We start from the raw sequence: 22798 nt of genomic DNA, 5'->3' as shown, positions 1-22798 counted from the left end.
ACTTTTTTATAAGCTTAGGGAAGGATGTTGTGTCTCACAGTCAGTATGTCAGTGTACCTTTAAGGGACATGCTCATAGTATCATCACTGTACCATAGCATGTGTCCTGAGGTATGAAAGTGTCAGACTTAGTCTTATCGCAGGATCACTTGAAGCATGACTATACAGGACATACGCAGTTCAATGCTACTCTGTTATAATTAAATGTTTATGCAAAATCAGCTATAATAAATTTATATTGGATTCTTCTAGTTTTTTATGTTATGAATGATCTTATGTTCTTATATTACATAAGCTTTGTCGTATCAAGTGACATATCCTATTGTCGATATAAGCACAACATGCTGAACATCTCCCCAGCTCTCAGACTACTTACAAGGAGCTCTGCAATTAAGTTCACACATCATTGAGCTGACTGATTACTGTCAAGTTATTTTTTACACTTCCTCTTGCTGACACTATTAGTGTGTTTTTCTTTATATTTAACAAATATACTTACTTTCTGATGTTTCATGAATATTTTGCAGCACAGCTGCACTTCCTGAGGAACTAAAATTAGCTATTTACATAAAAGCTGCTGGCTCAAAAGAGATAGATTATGAAATTTCCCTGAGGTCATTTTTACATAGACCTGATGTTTTAATGTGTGTTAGAGAGTGTGCGTGACAGAGAGGATGTGAGTGAGAGAATGTATGCGTGTCTATGTGCATGCATATATATGTGTGTGTGTGTGTGTGTGTGTCAGCGTGGTGTGAGTGTCTCTATGTGTGTGTCTGTGTCCCAGTGCATATGGTTATGTGTGAGTATTGTGTGTGTGTGTGCACTCCTGTGCACAAGTGTCTGTATGCATCTGCATGCAAGCATTTGTACGTGTGTGTGCATCTGTGTGTATTATATGCCAGTGTTTTTGTGTGGGTGTGCAAAAGTGAGTGCATGTTTGTGTGTTGTGCAAGTTTCTGTGCAGAAACAGTAAGTGCTGGAGAATTTCAGTAGATTCAGCAGCATCTATGGAGAGAGAAACAGAGTTAACAAGTTGATATGGCTCTTCAAAATGACACTAGACTCAAAATGTAAACACATGTAACTTCAGTTATTCATAGTAGGCAAGGTAGAGACTGCAGTTAACCAGTCTATGCTAAGAAAACCCAAATAAACATTTACTGTTATATGTGAATTTGCGATGATGGAACCCATGCTGACCAAGCCTGAGTGAGTTAATAGCTACAAATTCTATTGCAGCGTGTGTGGACAAGATCAGGGACAGTAAGGAAGATGAACAAACTGGTATTTCTCCTGTAACGCTGTAGTTGGGTTCCCGTGAAACCTCGCTTAATGAGAAATCGTGAGGTCGAAATAGCAGGGCCTATGGGAAAGGTGGGGTTAGGTGCAGACCAGCAAAATAAAACACTCACAATTACTCAAAAAAAGTCTAACACAACATATAGCACTGCCTGAATGAAGATTAAAATCATATTTTTTTTAAAGAAACAAAAGTAAATTTAACACATTACATTGAAAAAATATTGTTATTGCGAGGACAGAGTCTTCATCATCACCACCTTCAGGTGCACTTATGGTTGAAGAGGTGGATGGCTGCGGTTGATTGACTTCTGACTGTTTCTTGGAGGTTGGCTTAGATTTTGTGATATGCAGGTACAAGAACAAATTAGGAAGGCAAATGGTATGTATAAGAGTAGTGCAGTCCGGCAAGAAGTATACAGGGCTTATATAGGAACTATACAGGAATATTTTTGTCTCAGCAGGAGAGCAATGAACATTCATTAGTTTAATGTTTGAGATGAGTCTGCTCAGTGTACAGTACTGTACCTCTTACTTGTTCTGACTGCAGCTGACATTTGCGCATGCACAGAATGTAACGTGTGAAACGATCGCCACTGGAATTGCAATATTGTGAACAGAGGTAAGTGTTCACGGAAATACTGTTCTCTAATTCTTCAGTGATGTTATACCCAAATTGCACTGCCGGAACAAGAATTACCTGTATTGTGGTGGGGTGGGGACATGGCAATTCATGTTTAGAAAGGAACGAGGAAAGAAGATTGAGTAGAGAACAATATAGTTCAGGAATAGATACTGCTTCCTGCAATGGAAAGCATGATTCCTGAATACTATGTTGCTTGCCCAGTGCAAGGGTTAAGGGGCATATCTTCAGAGTTAGAGAGAAATTTGGATTGGGAAAGGGGGAGGGGTTCAGTTGTCTGGTCCATGTAGATACCAATGACATAAGCAGAACTAAGAAAGAGGTGAAAATAAAAATTAGAATTGGGTGGAAAAACTCAGTAGATCTGGCAGCATGTGTGGACTGAAAGCAGGGTTAACATTTTGGGTCCAGGGACCCAAAAGGTTCTGCTAAAGGACTGTGTGAAGCCAGGAGCTAAACTAGAAAGCTGAACCTCAAAGGCAATCATCTCTGAACCTGAACCTGGTGTAATTTGGTATAAGGCGAATAAGATCAGAGATGTGAATGTATAATTTATAAGACTATTGTGGGAGAAATGGATTTGGATTCATAGGGCACTGGCACAAGGTCTGGGAAAAAGAGGAAGCTATACTGCTGTGATAGTCTTCACCTCAACCATGGACAAAGGTGAAGTGACAAGACAAAGGACAACGCAATACTGCAAGGTAACATTTAGGGCAATAATAACCTGAGTGTGACAGGACAAAAGTGTCTTATTAGGGAGAGGGGATCTGCATCGATGGACAATCTCCACCTCAACTGTGCTGGAGCTGTGTTCTTGCCAATGACATCACCAGGGAAGTTGAGAGGATTTTAAACTGAACAGTGGGACTGGGGGAGAGGGCAGTGCTGGGAGCAAAGGATCAAAATTGAGAAAACCATGACAGAAATGGATAGACAGTATGATGTTAAAAGTCATCTAATAGATAAGACTAGAATTTACTAAGTGAGCAAAAGGATAAAACTAAAGCCTCTATATGAATACATGTAGCATTCAAAGCAAAACGGATGAGCTGAGAATGCGAATAGAAATGAGTAAGTACAATCTGGAAGGCATTACACAAACATGGATTCGGAATCAGATGGATTGGGACCTGAACCTTGAAGACTGCAGGAAATGTATAAATGACAGGGAAGTAGAGAATGCTGGAGGGGTGACTCTGTTGGTTAATGATGGTATCAGCACAATAGGGACGGATGACTAAGGTCAGGAAACCGAGATGTGGAAATAGTTTGGGTCGAAATAAAAATGGTAAAGGCAAGAAGTCACTGATGGAAGTAATGCAAAGATCCCCACCAGTGACCATATGTCGGGTAGGGAATACATGAAGATAAAATGAGAAGTGGTCAGAAAAGCATGGTTATAATCAGAGGAAATTTTAATTTACGTATTCACTGGAAAAGGCAAATAAGCAAAGGTAAGAAAGAAAACAAAGAACTGCAGACACTGGAAATCTAAAATTAAAACAGAAATAGCTGGAGAAACTCAGAAAATCTGGCAGCATCTGTGGACAGAAAGCAGAGTTAATGTTTCAGGTCCAGTGACCCTTCTTCGGAACTCTAAAGCAAAATTAACCTCAATGAGGAGTTCATAGAATAATTCCAGGATAGTTTCTTAGAATAAGATGTTCTGGACCCAACCATCATCCACAGCATCTCATCCTCCATAGACAACACCTTTCCATGTAAGTGCAGTAACCCTTGCCTTTATACCCCCTCCTCCCTCACTATTGAATACCCAAAACACAATTTCCAGGTGAAGCAATGAATTATTTGTATGTTCAATCTTATTTATTGTATTCTCTGCTCACAATTCAATCTCTCTCCATCGGCAAGATAAATTGCAAACATGATGATTGTTTTATGGTGACTGGACGGACCGAATAGCCTACTTGTGCACCTATGTCTTACAGAATATTGCCCTTTATTGCAAAAACGATAGTGTGTTAATGCAGAGATGTCTTAGTATCCTATGCAGGGCATTGGTGAGACAGCACCTAAGGTATTGTTTACAGATTTGGTCTCCTCCCTGAATAAAACATAGAACATTACAGTGTAGTACAGGCCCTTCGGCTCTCAATGTTGCACTGGCCTGTGGAACCAATCCGAAGCCCATCTAACCTGCACTATTCTATTCTCGTCCATATGTTTATCCAATGACCACTTAAATGCCCGTAAAGTTGGAGAGTCTACTACTATTGCAGGCAGGGTGTTCCATGCCTCTACTACTTGCTGAGTAAAGAAACTACCTCTGATTTCTGTCCTACATCTATCACCCCTCAATTTGAAGCTATGCCCCCCACGTACTAGCCATCACCATCTGAGGAAAAAGGCTCTCACTGTCCACCCTATCTAACCCTCTGATTATCTTTCACATCTCAATTAATCACCTCTCAATCTTCTTCTCTGTGAAAACAGCCTCAAGTCCCTCAGCCTCTCCTCATAAGACTTTCCCTCTATACCAGGTAACACCCAAGTAGATCTCCTCTGAACCCTTTCCAAAGCTTCTAAAATGTGGCAACCAGAACTGCATTAGCACTGCACCAGAGGTTTGTACACCTACAGCATGACCTCATGGTTCTAAAACTTGACCCCTCCACTGATGAAAGCTAAAAATAAAATATAACATTGTATTGTTCTATATTCATAGAGGGTTCACTCAGTCGATTCCTGGGATTAAAGGGTTTGTCTATGAAGAAAAGTTGAAAAAGTTGGGACTACACTAATTGAAGTTTAGAGGAATGAGAGGTGATCATATTGCAACACAGAAGATGCTGAAATGACTTGGTGGGTTAGCTGCTCAGAAGATATTTGCCTTTGTGTGGTTAGCTAGAACCAGTCAGTTAGTTTCAAGTGAAGGGCTCTCCTAGTTAACTCAGAGAAAAGGAGACATATCTTCTCTCAGAGATTGTAAGACTTTGAAATGTAGCAAGTAGTAGTGGCTGGGTCACTACGGTCACTGGGTCACTAACTCAACTACGGTTGAGTTAGAGAGATTATTGATTGCAAAGGGGGTGAAAGTGGAATTGAGATCACATCAGATCAGCTATGATCTTATCAAATGATTAAACAGAATTGATGGCCTGAATGACCTATTCCTGCTCCTATTTATGAGCTTTCTGAAACTGCCTAGGTTTGACATGTCTGCAAACAACATGATAAATCCAACTCTACTTGTCTGTCGATTATTCGCAAACTGGTGGAAGGGATTTGATAATGCTATCAATTGGCACTTACTCAGCAATAACCTGCTCGCTGATGCCCAGTTTGGGTTTTGCCAGGACTACTCAATTTCCGACCTTATTACAGCCTTGGATCAATCAACAGAAGAGCTGAATTCTAGAGGTGAGGTGACAGTGATTGCCCTTGACATAATGGCAGCATTTGACCAAGTGCCACATCAAGGAGGCCTAGTGAACCTGGAATCATCCAGACCCTGGAACAAAACTCTCCGTGGGTTGGTACCATACCTGGCATAAATGAAGATGGTTGTGGTTGCTGGAGTTCAGTCATCTCAGCTCCAGGACGTCTCCGCAGAAGGTCCTCTGGATAGTGTGCTACACCCATCCATTTTCAGTTGCTTCATCAATGAACTTTCCTGTAACATGAGGTCAGAAGTGGGATGTTTGCCAATGGTTGCACAATGCTCAGCACCATTCAAATTCCTCAGATATTGAAGCAGTCCATGTCCAAAATCAGTTAAACTTGGACAACATCCAGGTTTGGACTGACAAGTGGCAAGTAACATGCGTGTCTCACAAGTGCCAGGTAATGACCATCTCAAAATGAGAGAATCTTATCATTGTCTCTCAACATTCAATGGCATTATCAACACTGATTCTTTCAGTATCAATATCCTGCAGGTTAGTATTGACCAGAAACTGAACTGGGATAGTCAATAATAAATACTGGGCCTATAACAGCAGATCAGAAGCTAGGAACACTGCAGTGAATAAATCATCTCCTGACTCCCACATCCTATCCAACATCTGAAGGCACAATTAGGAGTGAAACTGAATGCACTTTGTGAGTCTATTTGTGTTTGTTTGTGTGTCTATGAGTATGTGTGTGTGCCTGCATTAGTGACTGTGAGGGTGGAATTTTTCCATGTCATTTTGAGTGTGTTTGGTGGTGACTAACATGGGTGAGTTGCTGATGGTATCTCATTACCAGTGAAATAAGAGATCAAGTCACTTGCCAATTCAGTTCATTCAGAGCTGATGGGTAAGTAAGGCCAAGCTTCTCACCCTACCCCGAGTCACCGGAAGCTGTTGTCTAATCAGATACCAGCAGCTTCTAGGTTCTCAATTTCACTACTCATGTCCTACTCCTCAAGAGATCTGGAGATGAGAAGGTCACTTGCTTACACTTTTTCATGCAGAGTAAGAGGTTGCAGGGGGAGGGCAGAAGTCATTCTGAGGCAAGGTAAGGGGGTAGCTCTCATAGACCAAGCATCACTCCTAGACTGATGCAACAAGAGGTCATTGACCCACGCTTTTAGAGTCTTGAATTGGCCATCTTTTTCACTTGGCAGGGAGGTGGGCAATGAGGAAGGTGCACCAGTTGAGACCCTTAAATGATCACTAATTGATCACTTCAAGCCCTTAAATGTTAGCGAATAGAGAAGATCACCCACAGACCTTCTTGCCCAGCTCACAATTTCAGAGGTGGCATGGTGCCAGCGCCACGGACAGGAAAATTGCATCTTGCGTGTCTGTGAGAGAGTTTGTCTGTGCCATTGTTTTTTGTTTTTGTATGGGATGTGTGCGTATTTGGCAAAGCAGGCATTTGTTGCCCATCTTGAGTCGCCTTGAACTGACTGGCATTCTTGACCATTTCAGAGGGCAGTTAAGAACAATGTGCCCTCTGGCAGCTCAGTCATGAGGCTGCACAGACACTGCAAGGGTCTGTGAGCGGACACATTCACTCCTGGTTTAACCAGCTGCTACGATGTGCAGACTTAGAGGTTTATGCAGTGGTTGAAGAAATTAGTATGAACGTAGGCCAAGAGTCAACCACATTGCTGTGGGCCTGGAGTCACATGTAGGCCAGACTAGGTAAGAACAATAGGTTTCCTTCCCTAATGGACATTAGCAAATCAGATAGGTTTTTACAACAGTTGCAAGTTGTTATATGTTTTTGTTAAGCTAATTGTATTTTTAATTCCAGATTTTAAAAAATCCTACAGGTCCCAAAACATGAGTCTGGATAAGAGAGTGTGTGTGTGTATATATACGTGTGTATGCGCGTGTGTGTATCTGTGTGGGTATGTATGTTTTCAGTCTGCTTACTAAGTCACTGGCTGCCTTCGCTGTCTGGATCTGTTTTCCAGTCTGAATTGACATCACAGCTCGCGTCTTTGCCAGAACACAATGTTCTCTGGGATCAGGCCAGAACCTTCTTCAGTTACTGTCACACAAGACAGAAGCAGAGAGCAGTGTGTGTGTGTGTGTCTGTGGAAACACTGAGAGCTATATTTAACAACTCTGCTCTGAACTGGCTGCCTGCCCAGCCTCTATAAACACTGAACTGTTCCACATGAATTTTCCTTTTCTGGTTGTTTTGCATATTATTCTATTCACATTAAGTCTGATTTGCTCCATTTAAGTTGTAAATAAAAAGCAATTCTTTTCAATTTTTTACAGCCATGAAAGGCACACTCCCCTCTCCCCCACCACTTTCTCCCCTGATGTAATTATCTCTGAAGCTAATTGGTATAACTACATTTATACGAAATGGATATTTCTATTTAAAAAGATAAACCAATATTTACACAGCCCACGTCTGTGGACTAGGATGGAGAGACTGATTTTCAACAATGCAACAGCAGAGGGAAGCTTTGTCCTGGTAAGTGTATTCTTTAACCTCTGAAGTGGGACTTGAACCCACAACCTAATCCAAGGCGAGTGTTTTTGAGCCAAACTGATCAAGACACTGAAGTGTTTCTGGAAATGAATTGAATTTGACCCTAGTTTGAGCGACGAGTTGGAAGTTTTCACAGCTGCCATCTTTGAACAGCAAGTTTTCTAGAAAGTGCCGCCGATCAGGGAAGAGGAAAGGTCACTGGTTCTGTTAAAGTTCATTTCTCCTGTGACAAACCTTCCCAGCTCTGTTCCCTCTGTAATGCTCTGTACACTCATTATCCCAGGTGATTCCAAATCGCCTTAGGGAAGGAATTTGTTCTGATCTTTGCTCTTATGTTTATTTTCATTCCTTTCTCTTTCTCGGACTTTCACAGAAGGTACAGAATGAGTTGACTGTCCCATTCAGCCCCAGTGCTGCTCGGGGTGGGAGGTGGTGGTGGAAGAAGGGATGTCATTAATCAGATTCACTGCGAATTCTGCAATTTGAACTTCTCCCTTGGCTTTTATCCAAAGCGACCAGTTTCCAGGGGCAGAGATACAGTGGACCTCAGGAAGGACATTGACTCAGGTTTGGTTGAGACAATTTACCTACCAGGAATATGTTCAGTTGAAAGACAAAGGCAGCTGACTGTGATTTTACATGATCCATAAAGTCAAGCTGCCCTGGCTGAAGAAACAAGCGGACTCAGCCAGTAGTTATGAAAGAGCTCCTGCCTATGAAAAGTTATACCTTCAGGACCAGGAGGATAGCCATTGGTGGGGTTTATGCTTGTTGTCCTTAGCTCCGGATCTTCCAGCAGGACAGGTTCCAGTTTGGGAATGTGCTGTTGGTATGAATCCAGCAGAACATACTTAACTGGTTAAAGACCAGCAGTAACTATCTTCTGACCTGGAACCAATCCAGCTGCTAACCAGCAGTCAACCACCTCTGGCATTCAGCCAGTTACATTTGTTCTTAGAGAAACCGAGTTGATGGTTTTTTTATGTTGAGAGAGAATCTGCCCCTCTCTACATTTTGACAATTGGAGAGAGCATGAACAATTGAACTTGGTATAATCAAATCCTGAGGAAGGAGGTATGAGTCTAACCCACTCAAATCAGGGGCTAGATTCCACAGCCATGCAACATTTTTAGATGACAAAGCCCATTAATCAAACTGTTTACTTTTAAAACTCTTGGATGGGAAGACAATTCCTGGAATGCATTCCATCCCTCCCAGTGGGAAACGAGGAACCCTGCTCCAGAAACTGGAGAGAAAATCTCATGCGTGTCAAAAGTTTGTCTCCACCGTCTGGCAGCCAGCTCCCTGGCACACTGTACGGATCTGGTAGCGAGGATTTTTCAGGAGAGTTGTAGCTTGTATAACAAGGTTCATCAGCTAGGGCTGTCAAAGAGAAAGTGCTGGAATCTGCTTTCAGGACTCTGAATCAGGATCTGCTTTCAGGACTCCACCACAACATTTTAGCAATGGAAGAGAGTTGTTAACGTTCAAAGAATATTGAGGCAAAGGGAGACTAATGTCTGAACAAATTTGTCCTGGAGAGTGAAGTAGCATTCTTAACCCATTTTCACTTTTGGTCATGTGCATGATAATATATCCTTCTGAACAAAGTACGTTATCAGGGGTGACCTCCTAAACGCCTCTCAAGCCTGGGACAGTTTGTCTTCGAAATGATTCCTCCTAAGCTGTTGTCTTCTCCCAAGAGAGAAGCAAAATCCCAAGAACATGTCAGGAAATGTATATTGGGAAATACATTTGACCAAAGGTTAATTCTAAACCACAGTTAATATTATTTGGCTGGATAAGGCTCTGAGTTTATAACATTATACGTGCAGTCTGTGCCCTGTGTATTCTGTACCTTATGTGTTCTGAACTTTTTGTAATCTGTATCCTGTTTATTCTACACTCTGTGTATTTTGTATCCTACAACACCTGAATCGTCTATCTTTAGGAATGTGAGCAACACCTTTTCAAGCAGGATTCGCTGGGATTGCTCATAGATTAGATTACTTAGTGTGGAAACAGGCCCTTCGGCCCAACAAGTTCACACCGATCCTCCAAAGAGCAACCCACCCAGATCCATTCCTCTACATTTACCCCCTCACCTAATACTACAGGCAATTTAGCACTGCCAATTCACCTAACCTGCACATTTTTGGACTGTGGGAGAAAACCAGAGCACCCAGAGGAAACCCATGCAGACACGGGGAGAATGTGCAAACTCCACACAGACAGTTGCCTGAGGCAGGAATTGAACCCAGGTCTCTGGCACTGGGAAGCAGCAGTGCTAACCACTGTGCCACTGTGCTATTGGAGCCAGGAGCCCATTGACCTTTTGGAAGTATTGGGAATTCTCTAACCCAGACAGCTGTGGCCTGAGGCTATGATCTAATTGAATGGTGAGGCTGGCTCAAGGGGCTGAATGGCCAACTCCCATTCCTGTTTATTATAGTCTTAATGAAAACATAAAGCTCGCAATATAGCAAAACAGGGGCAAGAGTAAACCATTCAGCTCTGAGTCTGCTCCACCATTCTAGATCATGGCTGACCATCTCCTCAATGCCATCTTCCTGTGCTATCCCTTTATCTCTTGATGTCAATAGTAATTAGCAAATGTATTGATCTCTGTCTTGAATGCACTCAATGACTATACTTGCAAAGCCCTTTGGGGTTGAAAGTTCGAAGACTGACCACCCTCACCAGAGGAGGAGATTCCTCCTCCTCTTAGTCCTAAACACCCTCCTCCATTATTCTGAGCCTATCTCCCCAGTTGTAGTTCTTCGGCAAGGGGAAGCTTCTCTTCCTGGACCATGTGTACACCCATAAATTCTCCATAACATCCGAACCCAATCTGTGCACAGGGACCTGTCCACCTGCTGCATCAAATTCAAATAGTCGAGAGGGTTCCTGGGAAAAAAAGGAGCTGTTGGGTAGAGAGGATTTGGGGATACAGATGGGTGACCTATTGCCAGGGGCAGACTCTGCAGCCATTTAGCTGTGCTCTCTCATTGCAAACTGACTTTACAATGGATGTATGTTCTTAGTAAATGCAAATCTTTGTAAGAAAACAAATTAACTCCTGAAAGTTTTGTTTTGCCTTTGACACGGCTTCCAAACTTTCAACAGACAATTTAATATCACAAAATTGTGGAGAATAGGTAGTGTCTGATGGATTTCTCTGTCCACAAAGCAATGAGATGATGAAACACTGAATTGCTCCTGTGGTTTGAGGCATAGGAGGGCAGGATCAATGAACCAATGAATGAGAACGGAAGAGACTGATGATTGGATCAGGGTGAGATAACCCAATTAGTGATGGAGCAGGCTCATGTGACATCCATTGGATGGGCTGAATGGTCTCTTTATAGGTTGTAAATTGGGAGCAATTCAAAATGGTGTGGATTAAAGAGTTAGCCATGACTGGAACAGTTGTTAGCCACTCGGGAGACTACCATTTCAATATGGATTATATCAAATCATCCTGCAGCTTGGAAATATAATGTATCAAATTATCTAGTGTTTCAGTCAAGGAGAAATAAAATCCATTTATGTCAAACATATTTTGCTTCACTTGCACCAACAAAGAGCACTCAGACATTTTAATGACAGTTGCTGTCGAAGTGCGTTTGGGATAGAAATGCAATACTGTATTAATGTGCCTCCTAGTTTGCCATAGTCCTGTGATCTCTACCATGTGGCAATCACTGCAAGCATCCAACAGTTAATTCAATAAAAATCCAAGACAGTCATTGAAGTTGAGCAATTTCAAGTATTTTAAATGAGAAATTGACCAGAAACTGAGATTTGAAGTTTAATTTTGTTTTTTTGCTTCTCTGCACAATCTGAGTTTATTCCCTGCTTAGAGAAAATCTTCTCCCATTCAAACACCTCATATAGTTTGTCTGGCAGGAGACTTCCTAATTAATGCTGAAAATGTGTTGCTGGAAATGCGCAGCAGGTCAGGCAGCATCCAGGGAACAGGAGAATCGACGTTTCGGGCATAAGCCCTTCTTCAGGATTCCTGAAGAAGGGCTTATGCCCGAAACGTCGATTCTCCTGTTCCCTGGATGCTGCCTGACCTGCTGCGCTTTTCCAGCAACACATTTTCAGCTCTGATCTCCAGCATCTGCAGACCTCACTTTCTCCTCAAAGACTTCCTAATTAATGCCCAGGCCTTGAGAGTGGTAGGCCTCAAAGGGCAAACTATCAATAAAATAATAAAATCAGTGGTTAAATTAACCTTGTTCTGAGGAACCCCTGCCCAAACCCACCATTTATAGTTACAACATTTCACCTGGCAGTTTGTATCATAACCTGGCGAATGTGCCTTTGCTCCATGTCTTTTGATACCCCATGCAAATCTAATCAATACTGAAAACTGACCCTCAAAAAGGACAGTTCTTTGGGGGATAAAGTCTCAGATTTCCTCTCCTCTAGGTGTTTTTCTGAACAGGCAAGTCCTGTCGCCCTGTTCTCAACTGCCCAGCCCCCATTCTCCACCTGAGGAGACATTTCCATCTGCTCTCTCAAATCCTTTAATCGTCTTAAATATCTCTGGTTAATTACATCCTAATTCTCCAAATGGAACGAAGCAAAAGCAATTTAAGGTGAACAGCTAAAGAAACAAATGACGTTATCTACTCAAACAAGCAGTGAGGATTCAGAACACGCGAGCAAAGTGGAGGCAGATTCAATCTTGACTTTGCAAAGAGAATTGGATTATTATCTGAAAATGGGACGAAGGCAGCGCTCTGCGGAGTACAGCTCAATGTTTGCAACAGAGAAATGAGAGGCCAAATGGCCTCATTCTGTCCTCTAACCCTTCAGTGCTTTCATGAACCTAAGTTTGAGAAACCTTTGGTCTGCACTTCACCTGACGAAGGGGCAACACTCTGAAAGCTTTTTGGATCATAACCTGGTGTTGTGTGACTTCCGACCTTGTCTACCTCAGTCCATTACCGGCATTCCCACATCCTGGTCTGGTGTCTCGGTGAACTCCCGTGACACATAAAGCGTTTGGATCAGATTGACGGTCTGTGAGCCCAGGAATGTTGCTGACCTCACCAATGGGAGATTCTCCCTGAGAGAATGTGATACTGGAGATAACGATGAACTTGCTCACAGTTTACATTCCATGGATCAGAATTTCTCACAGTAATACAACTTCATGACACCTTACAGAACTGAAATGTATCATGAGGTAAGACTGAAACATTTCATGATGTCAGACTCAATGTGATTCAATCTGGTTGGACTGTGAAGACTTCATTAGATCGTCAGCAAAATGGGTGCAATCAAAATAGCAACAACTTAACTGGTAGCTGTCAATGCAATGTTAACTAAGTTAGTGGAACAGGGTGCCAATCTCTCAGAGACATTGCTGTCACACAAATAATCTTATGAACAAGTCAGACACTTCAGTGCAGAACTGAAGGAGTGCTGCACCGTCAGAGGTCAGTATTGAGGGAGTGCTGGGAGAAAGTGAGGACTGCAGATGCTGGAGATCAGAGCTTAAAAATGTGTTGCTGGAAAAGCGCAGCAGGTCAGGCAGCATCAAAGGAGCAGGAGAATCGACGTTTCGGGCATAAGCCCTTCTTCAGGAAAGTGCTGACTGACAGGGGGTCAGTGCTCAGGGAGTGCTGCACTGTGTGAGGGTCAACATGGAGGGAGTGCTACGCTGTCAGAGGGTCAGTGCTAAGGGAGTGCTACACTGTCAAAGGGTCAATACTGAGGGAGTGCTGCACTATTAGAGGGCCAATACTGAGGGAGTGCTATACTGTCAGAAGGCCAATTCTGAGGGAGTACGACACTGTCAGAGGGTCAGTATTGAGGTGTGCTGCACTGTCAGCGGATCAGTACTGAGGGAGTACTCACACTGTCAGGGGGTCAGTACTCAGGGAGTGCTGCTTTTCAGGGGGCCAGTACTGAGAGAGTTCTTCACTGTCAGAGGGTCAGTACTGAGGGAGTGCTGTACTGTTGGAGGATCAATACTGAGGGAGTGTTGCACTGTCAGAGGATCAGTACTGAGGGAGTGCTACACTGTCAGAGGGTCAATACTGAAGGAGTGCTACATTGTCAGAAGGTCAATACTGAGCGAGTACTACACTGTCAGAGGGTCAGTATTGAGGGAGTGCTGTACTGTTGGAGGATCAATACTGAGGGAGTGTTGCACTGTTAGAGGATCAGTACTGAGGGAGTGCTACACTGTCAAAGGGTCAACACCGTGAGAGTGCTACACTGTCAGAGGGTCAATACTGAAGGAGTGCGACATTGTCAGAAGGTCAATACTGAACGAGTACTACACTGTCAGAGGGTCAGTATTGAGGAAGTGCTGCACTGTCAGGGGGTCAGTACTGAGGGAGTGCTGCACTGTCAGGGGGTCAGTATTGAGGGAGTGTTGCACTGTCAGAGGGTCAGTACTGAGGGAGTGCTTCACTGTTAGAAGGTCAGTACTGAGGGAGTGCTACACTGTCAGAGGGTCAGTACTGACGGAGTGTCGCACTGGCAGAGGGTCAGTACTGAGTAGGGGTTTTGTAGTATGTGACGTCAGTGCTGAGGGAGTGTGCATTGTCGGAGGTCAGTATTTGAGGGAGTGCTGCAGTATTGGAAGGTCAGTACTGAGTGCTGTAGCATTGGAGGGTCAGTGATGGCTCAGTGGTTAGCACTGCTGCCTCACAGCATCAGGGTCTCAGGTTCGATTCCAGCCTTGGGTGACTGTCTGTGTGGAGTTTGCACATTCTCCCCATGTGTGTGGGTTTTCTCCCACAGTCCAAAGATGCACAGGTCATGTGAATTGGCCATGCTAAATTGCCCACAGTAATAGGTGCATTAGTCAGAGGGGGGTGGGTTAATCTTCGGAGGGCTGGTTGGGCTGAAGGGTCTGTTTCCACACTGTAGGGAATCTAATCTAAAAATTGGAGGGTTGATACTGAGGGAGTGGTGTCGTATTGGAGGGTCAGTACTGATTTTCTGATTAGATTTTAAACCGAGTCTGTCTGTGCCTTCTAGTGGATGTAACTGGTCCAATACCATTATTCAAAGATGATCAGAGTTAGCACCAGTTTCTACAGCAACATGAGTCCCCCTATCATATCACTGAAGCAGATAATCTGCTCTTTATGACCTTTCAGTTTGTAGGGTGTTGCTATGGACGCATCGACTGCTGTACTTTCCACAATAGGAACTATATATCAGCAGTTATTTCATTTGGTGTAAAGTGTTTGGCATGCTATATTGTTCTGAAAGAGAAACCATATCCATTTTGTCTTGTTTGAGTGCTATTCCCACAGGTTTGTTTGCTGAGTCTACTTTGTCTCACTTATTTGATGGAATCTTTGCTACTGGCAGAGGGTCTAGGACAATAAATCAAACTCAGGCTGAGCTTTGGTAGTGGGAACTGCGTCACCGAGAAACCTTTCCAAACACTACCTGCAGAATTGGACATTGCTCCCATACCCAGTTGACAGCAAGAGGAGGGAGAGAGCAGCACTGAATCCTCAATTACTTAGACCCCCAAGTTGTGGCTAAAATGAGGTAACTCTGCAGTAAGTGATAAAGTGGAGTGACAGTGGAGGGGAGAGTTTGAAAACTGCAGTTCGACTCCAAAATGAAGTCTTTAAACAACTGCAAAACTGCAGAATTCCTCAGCCCATCCCATCTGTGTCAGCTGTCCCTTTAGTCCCGTTCCCTGCTAATGTTGCCTTTTCAAGTATTTTTACAGTTCCCTGAGAAAGTTATTACTGAATTCTGAACAACTCACTTTCGGAAAGATCTTAAAGCTATGGGATAGGAGCATTATGAATAAGATCTGGCCTACTCTTACAATAGTGACTATGAAATTACAGCATTGTTGTGAAAACTCATCTGCTTCACTGGTGTCCTACAGGAAAGGAAATCTGCCAACCTTACTCAATCTCACTGACATGTGACTCCAGACTCTCAAAATGCTGACTCTGGACTGTCCGAGCATGGTCAAGCAAGTGAGCCAGCTATTCAGACAAGTGACTCACCACCACCTTCCAGGGTGGGTTCAGATGGACAAAAAATACTAGAATGAAACCAAAATACTGTGGGAGGCTGGAAATCTGAAACAAATACAGCGATTTTTGGAGATGCTCAGTAGGTCTGGCAGCATCTGCAGACAAGAGAAAGAGTTAACATTTCGAGTCCAAAGACTATTCTTCAGAGTTAATATTGAACTTGACTGTGACTCTCACATCCCAACAATATCCTAGCTGCATTTCTGAATTTGCATTCCAGCTTTTTTCTTTATTACTGAGCACTTCCTCAGTAAAATGCTTTGTGAAGTTGAGGTCGGGAACAGTGCTATACAAATCATGTATTTCTGTCTGCAGTCTGTACTAAATACAAAAGATTTGAATAGGAAAGGGTGAAACCAACCTGAAAAGGAATCTGCCATGTTTGAACTCCGTTCACAAACTATAATGATGTTAAATAAGACCATAAAATCAGATTGCCCTGCTGTCAGCCAGAGAAGATTTTTCACTTCAAAGTATTAGGGTTTAATTTTCTTTCTTTTTGTGTCTTTGGTCAATAAGGTTGCTAAGCAGCAACTGGAAACTTTAAGTTGCGTCATGCCAATTGTACACATGGTCACAGGTACACTCATATACACACTCAGATACAGTCACAGGTAGACTCTAATACATGCACCCAGGTACAGGTACAGATACATTCAGACACACATCCAAACTAGTCACAAATTGACTCTCAGAAACACAACCAGATGCAGTTATAGTTAGATTCTCAGAAATAGACTCAGATATGGTCACAGGTGAACTTGTAGACACACACACAGAGGCACAAGTGGAATCTCAGAGACACACCCTATATAGTCCCAAGTAGACTCCAAGACTCACACTGCGACATAGTATTGGTTAAATTTTTGGAAATGCTCAGATACAGTCACAGGTGGACTCTCAGGCACACACCCAGATACAGTCACAGGAACATTCAGACTCACTCAGAAACAGTCACAGGTAGACTCAAAGACACACAGAAACAGTCATAGTTAGACTCCTAGCCATATTCTGGTACAGTCACGAGATGACCCTCGGGCAATAGATCCAAATACAGCCACAGGTCAAATATCAGTCAGACATTGAGAAACCACCACAGGTAGACTCTCAGACACAGACTCAGATTATGTCACAGATAGGTTCTCAGATTGAGCACAATCACACTCACATATAGCTGTGGGTACACACAGATCACAAAACGCTAGCATTCAAGTTCAGCAGGTATAAATGGAATATTGGCTATGAATTCAAAGCAAATGGAGAATAAAAGTAGGGAGGTCACACTAAAATAATACAAAGCATCAGTCAGTGTCAGACATTAGTGAAACAGACGGCTTTTTTACGTCAAATACTGAGTTTCTCAACCAACACTCCAAAGGCTAGTTTGTTCCAATAAATTTCACCATCTGCCATGACCCCATATCCTCAAAGCATTACCATGGGCCTCTGGATTAACCGACCAGTGACTTTGCCATTATCTCTCTCGCGTAGTGTGATCCTGGCAGTGGGATACTACTGGACCATATGCGGATCTTACCGTAACATGGCTTTTAATGTTGACATATGTTGCTGGAATTCATTTCTTCGGGAAAGCATTCCAAGCAGAGAGAAGAAAGTGCTTGTGGGTCACTGTTTGATAATGATGGCAGTGTAGTGCAGCAATGAAGATGCAATAAATTGTGGCACTGAGTACGTAAATGTGATATAGTCTTTTATCAGAAACTCAGTCTGAAACTTATAGCACTAGTCCTGAGGTAAGTCTCTCGCATGCCTCTTATGAAACAACAGCTAAATATGCAGAGTCAAGGACAGCCCTTCCAATATTGAAGCAGAAAGGTGAGTACAAGGACCAAAAAATTGTACTATTTTTGATTTTATGTGTAAGCTAATTGAGAATAAAACAAACAGTACAAATATTCTGATTGTATGTGAGACTTTTATTGATAATGGTGCTAATAGGCAGTGTACAAATCTCATAGAGACAGGGAGGGCATGCTTACAAATGATTCTCAGGTCTCCCCTTTAAACAAAGTGAAACATTGCAGGTGAAAATTCAACAATTAATAATTAAGATAATCACTGGTGATTAGCAAAGCAGAAGTGATTGATTGTGAATGTTTTATACATGCTTTATATTCATTCTAAATAGGTTTATGCAGTCCAACCTGTCGAAACTGCCCTCTGCTCTTTCAATTCCCAGCTCCTCTCATCTTAGTTTTGAATGGTTTTCCCCTAGCCCTGCTCGTGGCTGAAATGGCAAGTAACTGAGACTGAAACTCAAATAAAAGCAAAGTATTACAGAAGCTGGAAATCTGAAACAAACACAGAGAATGCTGGAGAAACTCAGCCAGTCTGACAGCATCTGTGGAGAGAGGAACAGATTTAACAATATGAGAATGGAGAAGACTCCGGTTTCCTCCCACAGTCCAAAGATGTGCAGGGTCAGGTGAATTGGCCATACTAAATTGCCCATAGTGTTAGGTAAGGGGTAAATGTAGGGGTATGGGTGGGTTTCGCTTCGGTGGGTCGGTGTGGACTTGTTGGGCCGAAGGGCCTGTTTCCACACTGTAATCTAATCTAATCTAATCTAAATCTAAAGACTGTATGACTGGAGCAGAGTCACACCAGATTCGAAATGCTAACTGTTTTTTTCTCTCTGCAGATGCTGCCAGACCTGCTGAGTTTCTCCAGCATTATCTGTATCAAGAGAGCCTTTTTAGACTGAAGCTCCTTCCTCTGCCGCCTTTGTATCAGAGTTGATCTGCATTAAGTTAAACTGGGTTTAACTGAACTCAGTTGAGTTGGACACACAAATAAAAGCAAATTTTTATGGGTACTGGAAATCTGAAATAAAAACAGCAAGTGTTGGAGAAACTCAGCATCTGTGGAGAGTGAAGCAGATTTAACAGTTTGAATCCAGTATGATTCTTCTTCAGAACTTCCATATTGGACTCATAAGGTTAACTCTATATCTTCCTCCACAGATGCTGCCAGACCTGCTGAGTTTCTCCAGCAATTTGCTCTTCTCTTAGTCGATTTAGGTTGAGTTGAACTGGATTGAAATGAGTTGGGTTGAGTTGATTCATCTGGCCCTAATCTGGATTGAGATTGGCTGGACTTACTTGAGATGGGTCATTACTGGTTAGAGTTGACTGAGTTACTTGGAATTGGGAAGGGTTTGTTTGGATTGAGCTGGTTGGCCTGGTGAGAGCAAGGTTGGTTGGGTAATTTTATATTGTACTAGGTTGGCTTGGTTAGAGTTGGGAGTCGAGAGTGTGTGCTGGAAAAGCACAGCAGGTCAGACAGCAAAACATTGATTCTCCTGCTCCTCGGATGCTGCCTGACCTGTTGTGCTTTTCCAGCACTACATTCTCGACTCTGATCTCCAGCATCTGCAGTCCTCACTTTCTTCTGGTCAGAGTTGTGTTGAGTTGATATAGAGTTGAGTTGGGTTAGATTGGTTGGAGTTGAGTTGGGTTAGATTGGTTGGAGTAGATCTGGGTAGTTTGACTTGTGTTTAGTTAGAATGAGCTAATTTGAGCTTAGTTGGGTTGACCTGTTTCAGTTGTGTTGGGTTGGATTGGATGAGTTTAGAGCTGGGTTGGTTTGAGTACAGTGAGGTGGGATAGGCTTGGTTTGGGTCATTTGGAACAGTTTCAGCTGAATTACAATGGATTTGTGTGACTTGAGTTGAGTTGAATCAGGTTGAGTTGGTTGGGTTTGTTTGTTCTGTATTGAGTTAAACTGTAATGGGTTGGATAGAATTCAATTAAGCCAACTCCATTATTTATTATGTACAACTGAAAATAAATTATAGCACAGTGCAAATCTCTCTGGACTGTAGAATTTCAGATGGGAAAATCGTTTGGAGAATATCTCAGAGCTAAATTACAAAACATTCTTATTGATGCAATCTCATTGGTAGGATTAAAACCCTCTTAGTTAAAAGTTCTACAAGATTCATACTCATCCTTAAATGCTACAACATTTTACCAGGAGTAACCACTGGCTATTTGCTCATCAGAAATGAGAATGTGAATGACTCGTGTCTTCTTTCCATTCATTGTACTAGAACACAGGGAAATGAACAGAATTGTCTCAAATGACCCAATTACAAAAGAGATAGAACAACGACAATTTCTAGACATTTTGGACTGCATAATGTTCAAGCTTTGCAACAAGAAAAACCCAAGCTAAAGCTGGTGCCATGCCTCATGAAACTCTTTAATAACCGAGGCCACAACACAGTAGCCAATGTTCAAACTCCACTGGGATACAGTTCCTGGAGGAACTGACTTTCACTGGGACACAGTTCCTGAAGGAGCTGACACTGACTGGGATACAGTTCCTGAAGGAGTTGGCTCTATCTTGGATACAGTTCCTGAAGGTGCTGACTCTCACTGGGATACAGTTCCTGAAGGAGCTGACTCTATCTGGTATATAGTTCCAATAGGTGCTGACTCTCACTGGGATACAGTTCCTTCAGTTGCTGACTCTATCTGGGATACAGTTTCCGAAGGAGCGACTCTATCTGGGATACAGTTCCAGAAGATGCCGACTCTATCTGGGATATAGTTTCCAAAGGTACTGACTCTCACTGGATTACAGCTCATGAAGGAGCTGACTCTAACTGGAATATACTGGTTCCACAGAGATTGAGTTTGACTGATAACAATGTCGTCCTTGTCCAACAACTGCCCTTGAACCATTGTAGATTACTGGACTGTGACTGGGGATATGTCATGCTCGTTCTTTGCCCTTTGTGGCCTAAGAATTCCTACCCTATTGTGTATGAACCCACCAAACTGGGCAGGGGCTGAGATCAACTGGGGCAAGGACAGATTCTGTTTCAAAGAGAAAAGGAAAATAATGATGAATACACCAGATACGTCATCAAAAATGAGTTACAGATAGTATGTATAACTGGTTTAAAACAAAGTGACATCCAATTTAATTTAAGACAAATAATCAGTAATTTGTTTATAGCTTATCAAACTGGACAGCAGTTATTTGTCTGGCACCAGCTCAGAGCTTGGGCTTTTTTTGCTCCTGCCATTTATGCTAATAGCAGATTAAATGCTGTTTTGCTGTTTAAACAGAGGAACCTCAATTGATAAAGGATTTGTTTTACGGTGATAGTAAGAAAATATATAAATTACCTGTAGCTATAGTCAGTCCTGTAATTGTACTGTGCCCTGTTATGAAATTTGCTGCTGTATTAGTGTAGGAAGAGCAAGGGCAACAGTAATAGGCAATTCAAAACTTCTTGATATATTTCAGATAGTAACCGATCAGGAACTGACTCCATAAAGATGCTGTGTGCACAATTTTGTCTTGGCCAGGTTCAGGCTTTAACAGCTGAATATAAAATACATTTGCATAATAATAGTGCTTGTTTATAAAGTATTTTAAAATTAATAGTTAACGTGGTGTAACTCTCAGTTTCCTAGGAATTCTCAGTTACAGAGTCCCAGATATTTCTACTTTGGTTGGAATCATTGTCTGTGTTTGCATAGTTTCTGAAAACACAATGTTAAAAATTGGTTCCAATTTATCAAAAATATTGAGGGCACTGCCCCTGAAAACCCACCAGGTGGCGACATAAAGCCATCTTGACAAGGGCAGGTTCAGTTCAGCTTGAAGGAATAACAAAGATTACATAAAGCCTCTGATATAGACTCTACAAAACAACCAGCATTATATAAATGATTGTAGCAGCAAGCAGCTCTCAGTTCATTGCATAGAATTCAAATATCTCAAAATTAATTACACAGAGCATTGAAAGAGATAGAAAACAGCAACAAGTAATCTCTGGAAGAGTCAAGTTTAAACACAAGATTAAAAATAAGCCAGAGAATCGTGAAAGTGAATTCAGTCACAATTGGACATTGGGATCTATTGCAGATACATTGATAAGTTAGGGTCAAAGTCCTGCCTCCTCCATCAGATACACAGACTGTACAGTCCCTTCCCATAAAATTCTGTCTCCACCAGGACTGTATCCCTCTGTTAAACAATGACAGACACTTTACCTGTGTCTTACACTCAGGGGTGAGTTGGCTGGAATAGCAAGTTTGTGATGCAGATTGACGCCAATAATGTGGGTTCAATTCCCCCAACTGGTTGAGGTCATCATGAAGGCCCTTGCTTCTCAAATACCCCTTTATTCCCATGCCTGAGGTGTGGCGACCCTCAGGTTAAATCGCGTCTCTCTCCAACGAGAGAGCAACCCTATAGTTTCCTTTGGCACTGCGGCAACTTTAACTTATGGTGTACAATAAGAGACCTGCCCTCACCAGGACTGTACCCTAGTGTCATACACAGACAGACCTGTCCCCATCTGTACTGTATCCCAGTACTATACAGTCACAGACTTGTCCCCACCAGTACTGGACTCCAGTGTTATACAGTGACAGACCTGTCCACACAGATCGCTGTACTTGTCCAATTCCAGTTTCTCGTACAATCCCAGTTTTGATTGGTGTCCACCCCTTTAGCTGCTTGAGTGCTGAATCCTGAAGTACCCACCTTCACCCTCTCTGCCCTCCTCCCATAGTGTCCTCCTTCACTTCTCCTTAAAACCTAACCCGGTCACTGAACTAATGTAGCAAAATGCCGAATCTTGCTTGATTAATCACTCGGAAAATGTCCTTTGCACCATTAATGTGTTATATAAATAACAATGTTGTTGCATCTCACAAGACAGCAACATCACACAGAGCTCAATATTGGGTCACAGAGGGAGAACTGAGGAGAGGGAATGAGAGACTGAAGGCAAGGAATAGGACGAGGCAGGTGAGGACGAAGGTGAGGGTAGGGAGAGGCACAAGTGTAAGGAGGTGGGTGAGTGTGAGGAGGGAGGGGAAGGGTGAGGGTAGGGAGGGGAAGGCAAGGGTAAGGAGGGAGAGGGAGAG

General features: G+C 42.6%; 1 long non-coding RNA gene across 2 annotated transcripts in view; it reads left to right on the top strand.

The window, feature by feature from the left end:
- Window positions 1-7526: 7526 nt before the first annotated feature.
- Window positions 7527-22798, top strand: part of LOC122556092 — a 29320-nt gene continuing 14048 nt past the window's right edge. For both annotated transcript variants that reach the window (XR_006313460.1, XR_006313461.1), the window contains exon 1: window positions 7527-7827. This is a non-coding gene — a long non-coding RNA (uncharacterized LOC122556092). The remainder of the gene's footprint in view (window positions 7828-22798) is intronic.

Source organism: Chiloscyllium plagiosum, chromosome 13 (genome assembly GCF_004010195.1).
Source record: "Chiloscyllium plagiosum isolate BGI_BamShark_2017 chromosome 13, ASM401019v2, whole genome shotgun sequence".
In the NCBI taxonomy this organism is placed as follows: domain Eukaryota; kingdom Metazoa; phylum Chordata; class Chondrichthyes; order Orectolobiformes; family Hemiscylliidae; genus Chiloscyllium; species Chiloscyllium plagiosum.
This window is presented reverse-complemented; position numbering and strand designations above follow the sequence as displayed.